We start from the raw sequence: 6,000 nt of genomic DNA, 5'->3' as shown, positions 1-6,000 counted from the left end.
AATTACAAAACTAACTAACTTCGGTTCACATAAAACATCCGAGCCAGTAAGACCCCGCGTGCAGCGGCAGCTCACAATTATCTTCACCCACCGACACCGTCGCCGATCTGCGTGCTTTACACGTTGAAGAAGGTGAGATAGCAGCTGCAGCAAGTTATTATTCTTATTACGAGTTAAGCCCTATTCGGATGGTAATTGTTTCTCATGAAAACGTAAGGTGTTTTCAACATTTACAGGGACGAGTCGATTGATTTTATTGCCGTTTGGATTCAGAATGTCAGTGTTTTTCTCTCATCATCATCACCCGTGTAAAAATCCTGAATTAACTTTCCTACTGTTTTTTGACAAACACCAATGTCGTGTGACTTGTCTCCACTATCTGCCTTTGAAGCACATTCTATCAGTTGCAGTTCTGGTGCCTCCATCAGTACAACTCGACCTCGACACATTCACATCACACGTTAACACAGCGGTAGAGTTACTCACGGGACACTGCACTTATTCGCAATCACAAAAGTTCTTTATTTGCATGTGCGCTATAATAGCCTACTGTCAAATACACAAAAGGTTTACATAAACACAGTTGGTTATGTCTGAAGTGACTTGAGAAAATCGGACGCGTGCAGGTCTTAAAGTGACAGCATCCTAATAGTTATCATGCGGACCCTTGTCCTTAAAGGGATAGTTCACCCAAAAATTAAAATCCTGTCATCACATACTCTCTTTCAAGTTGTTTTAAACCTGAATGAGTTTCTTTCTTCTGTTAAACACAAAAGAAGATATTTTAAAGAAGGTTGGTAACCAGACAGTTGACGGCACCCATTGACGTTTTTCCTACTATGGAAGTCAATGGGTGCCATCAACTGTCTGGTTACCAACATGTAACATGTAAGTAATGACAATTTTCATTTTTGGGTGAACTATCTCTTTAAAGTATTAATGATAAAGTAGTCATTGAGGAAGTATGACTGAAGTATGCCAAATGTTTTTGCTGCTTTTGGCAACCTGTTTGTTTGGAGTTCATATCTGGAGTTAATGCATTTGTTTTTAATGTGTTAAATAGCATGGAATATTTAGTGTGCTTGTGCTTATATAAAATGATTTGATAAAATGAGATTTGTAAAAATATAAAAATAATAACAATAAAAAAAAAATTATTGTGGTACAAGACACTGTGGCATGGCAATCAGATGAAAGGGGGCCCTTGGTGTTGCTATAGCCCCAGGGCCCAACGTGTTCTTAATCCGGGCCTGCTGGCGTCAGACGCGAATTCGCGTCAAACGCGTAATTGCACAAAAAGCACCATTCGCGCGTATCGCGCGAAACGCTCAATTCGCGTCTTCCGCGCCGCGCTAAACGCCTCATTCGCGCCGCGAGACCTCCAGACACGCGTAAACGCGTCTTTACATTGACTTAACATTGAAATCATTCGCGCCAGACGCTCTATTCGCGTTTGGTGTGAACACAGCATTACTGCTTCCATGGGAATTAAGAGGGTAAGTAGCATCCAAGTGCTGCTAATCAAATGCCCTTGATTATTTGAAGAGTTCATTTGCAAAAACCGATAAACGCCATTTCTAAAAAAAATTCTCCATATATAGCACGTTCTGTACCCTAAATCAATTTTGTCAGAAAAGTCTGACAAAAGTATTGTCCACTGTCAGGCATCGCAAGTTCACGTTTTACAGCAGAAGCCGACAAGCGCCCTTGTTGTTTGTGTACAGTAACCGATAAGTCCGTTTTAGCGAATCAGCGCGCAGTATTCAGGTCAGGTGACAAGGCTTCTAGTCACTTCAAAAAGACGCGCAAGCTGAGGGAAGTTTTGTCAAAGCTGACTAAAAGTGATCGAGGATTTATAATTTCGACTCCTGTAAGTCCTTGTACACCATACACGATGTACACACTTAAACCTTGGTTGTTCTTTTGCGCGTGTGTGTGCGCGCGCGCACGTGCGTGGATGCGTGTGTGTGTGTGTGTGTGTGTGTGTGTGTGTGTGTGTGTGTGAGAGTGTACTTGTGTGCCGATCTGTTAGTGTGTGTGTGTGTGTGTGAGAGTGTACTTGTGTGCCGATCTGTTAGTGTGTGTGTGTGTGTGTGCGCGCGCGTGTGTGCGCACAGTGAGTGGATGTGTGTGTGTGTGTGTGTGTGTGTGTGTGTGTGTGTGTGCGCGTTTGTGTGCACACGTGTGTTTGAGTGTGTTTTAAATGCAATAACAAAGCAATTACTTGGGTTTTGTTTAACTCTGAAACATGAAATGTGGAGTTATCTGCTTTTGCCAAAAAACGACTGTTGGAGACTTCCCAGCTAACACACGACGTAACAGTTACGTAATGTATTCGTACTTTTTGGTAATTTAATGACTTACTAACTGACAACGTAACTGCGACGTCGCATGCCAGTAATTTCATTACCTTCAGATTACCATCTCACAACGTCGTCAGTACGATCTCCTAACGTTATAAGATTACCAAGGACGTTCCAGATACGTACTCTATTCGTAATATAATGGTCATTCCATGACTTACTAGTAACGTAACTACAATGTTGTATGCCCGTAATATTATTACCATCAAATTACCATATCACAACGTCGTCAGTACGATCTCCTAACGTTATAAGAAAACCAAGGACGTTGCAGATACGTACTCTATTGGTAATATAATGGTCATTCCATGACTTACTGGCAACGTAACAGCAACGTCATGTGCTGGTAATTTCATTACCACCATCATTTACACCTTCTTTATATGTTATTATTAACAGAATTTGCCATTTAAAATGTGTAATTAAACGTCAGACACAAGACTGAAATGTCCCTTAAGTCAGAATATGGATGACTGCTTTTTATATAGTGACGTGACATACAGCGCGCGCCTCCACAAATGGAGTGCGTGCGCGCCCATAGTATGCTGACAAGTGAGTGAAGTAAATTTTTCTGAGAGAAGAATTTATTTTTCCGAGGTGACAACGAATAAATGGCTTTTATAAAAATGTATAAAGTTAACTTTGGAAAGACACAAAACCTTTTTTTATTGTTATGTTTACGTTAGTGCTGGTGGCCGTTAGAGTTGCCATGGCAACCGGGAAAACATTCAAGCTGCTGGAGAGGACAGCGTCGACGTTTCTCCGTGTTTCTCGTCAGTTTTATAGCAATAAAGTTCAACAACTGCGTCAGACTGGTTAAGTAACATTACCCACAGTCTACCTTAAGTACTTTATGTTAATATTTTTACCTCTGTGATTATATGGTATCTTTCCTTGATCGTCTGAAATATATGTTAGCAAAATGTTACGCTAGCATAGCATATGTTTTTAATAATACTGAGTGCAAAACGTCTTGAATGCTTTTATTTTATGTTTCGCTGTAGGCTATATGTTTTTATTTATAGTTTGAGTGTATTTTATTATTTTTATTTAGAGTTTTGATCATGTTCTGTGTGTTTTTCACAATAAATGAATTTAATTCATTTTGAGGTCTGCATTCATCATTCACAGCTGTTGGAATAGCCTTTAAATTAGTTTGGGCAAATGAGGACATAAATTAGGTTAAACTACTGCATGTCCGCCCATAGAAAAACAAATAAATATAAAAATTACCAACTGATTACCAGCACACAACTATTGATACACAACGTTGCCACGACGTCGCAGTTACTAACTGGCAACGTCACAAAGTTACGTTGTGGCAACGTATCCGGGAATTTCACTTTTCCGGTTGCCACAACGTAACGTCGCCACGACGAAAGTTTGGTCACCAAATTACGTTGCAGTTACGTAACAGTCACGTATTTTGGTTAGCTGGGTTGGAGTTAACTGCTTTTGCTAAAAAACAAACCTTTAATATATATAAAAAACATACTTTCAATGAACTTTAATTTTTTTATTTACCTGTATTTTTTAGAGTTATTATTACTTAATCACAACAACCCAACTGCAGTTTGATTGATATTACTTGGAATGCACAATAAAAAAAACATGATTTGTGAGAATTAATAAAAATGGAGTTAACTGTTTTTGCAAATAAACTCTTCATTTGATCATCAGCAAGTGTGACCAACTCTATAAAAGTAGAAGTTTTGAGAGTTTGCTGGTCTGGAGCGTCCAGGTTTGTGTTAACACAATGCCAAAGAGGAAAGACAACAGCAATGATCTTAGAGAAGCAATTGCTGCTGCTCATCAATCTAGGAAGGGTTATAAGGCCATTTCCAAGATGAAGTCCATCATTCAAGAGGAAGATTATTCACATATGGAAAATATTCAAGCATAGCATGTTAAATGATAAAGTTCATGACAGTACAGTTAAACAAAGACTGAACAAGAATGGCTTGTTTGGAACTGTTGCCAGGAAAAAAGCCTCTTTTCTCTAAAAAGAACATGACAGCATGGCTTAGGTTTGCAAAGTTGCATCTCAACAAACCACACACGATTTCATGAACAATGTCCATTGGACAGACAAGACCAAAGTGGAGATGTTTGGCCATAATGCACAGCACCCCATTTGGCAAAAACCAAACAGCATAATAGCACAAACACCTCATACCAACTGTCAAGCACGGTGGTGGATGGGTGATGATTTGGGTTTGTTTTGCAGCCACAGGTCCTGGGCACTTTGCAGTAACTGAGTTGAGCATGAACTCCTATGTATACCAACGTATTCTAGAGTCAAATGTGAGGCCTGACAGCTAAAGTTTGGCCGAGATTAGGTCATGCAACAGGACAATGATTCCAAGCACATCAGAAAATTTACAACAGAATGGCTGCCAGTAGGAACTATGAAGTGACGTAAGCTGCAATTGTTGTTGTGACTTTTATTTTGACGGAGCGGCGGACCTTTATTTTGACCATGCTGAGAACTCCAGAGCCTAAACACAGCGCTCACATTCTCCGTCTTCATTAGTTTACGATTTGTTTAACAGCCTGTCTAATATCTCTGTTATTAGAACTGTACACAAAGAAAGAAGACAGTATATGAAAAAACATTAGCGTTTGTCATGCAGTTGATGTCCAATGTCACAAGCTGAGCAGAAATACAATCATGTTTCATTTGGTCCTCTCAAAGTTGCATTGGATTTTCTCCTTAACTCAAGAGGTCCATCTATCATTGTTTTCCATATTTGTAGTTAGTTTGTGGAGTAAATATATAGGCTATAAACTGTGTGTGTATACTTTTATAAAAAATGGTGCGTGCCGGTGTTTCGCGTTCGGCCAATCAACATACACTTACGTTCCCCCAAAAGGAGTTCCTAGAACTTCCAGCGGTGCAAACACAGCAAAACCGGGTACTTTCATCAATAGTTCTAGGAACTATAAAATGGCTCCTTCGGTGCGAAAGCCCCTAAGGTGTTGCAATGGCCCAGACAAAGTGCAGTGTTGATGAGTTGATTTTATATAGAAATATATAAAAATCAGGACATTACTCTTTTCCCTTTTGTTTTCTCCTCTATATTAGCCCTCTTTCTCCTGCTTATGAATGAAATTATATCCCTGAAATCATACAGTCATACCTTCCACAAAGATACGTGATGAAATGTACTGTGAAATACTACCTCCATGGAAGATCGTAGCCAGATTTTAATGAGGTTCAAGCTAATGTCTGTGTGTTTGTGGGTGACTTCAGATGATTCCAGGGAACTCGTGGGTCAAATCTGTTCTACAGACATGTTTCCCTTAGGGCCATATCTCATCGTCAGCAAATGTTTGATAATGTGTTAAGCATTAGCTTCAGCTCAGTCTAAAATCTCCACCGCACGCCGCAGGGCAAACAGCCAGTTTCTCTGTATTCCTATCATCTCCATTTTACATATCCGCCTTATTCTTTATTTTCTGTACATTCGTTTCCAGTGGACACTGGATTCAATGTTCAGATGAACAGAGCGATTAAACCCTGCATGTTTGGCATAATGATGCCTTGATTGGAGTTTGTGTTTGTCATATTTACCAGTGATGGATGATTTGTGCTTCCTATCACTGCTTTTTCAGAGAGGTTTTTGCATGCCTGTGT

Source organism: Megalobrama amblycephala, linkage group LG6, assembly GCF_018812025.1.
Source record: "Megalobrama amblycephala isolate DHTTF-2021 linkage group LG6, ASM1881202v1, whole genome shotgun sequence".
In the NCBI taxonomy this organism is placed as follows: domain Eukaryota; kingdom Metazoa; phylum Chordata; class Actinopteri; order Cypriniformes; family Xenocyprididae; genus Megalobrama; species Megalobrama amblycephala.
Note: the sequence above shows the minus strand (reverse complement) of the source record.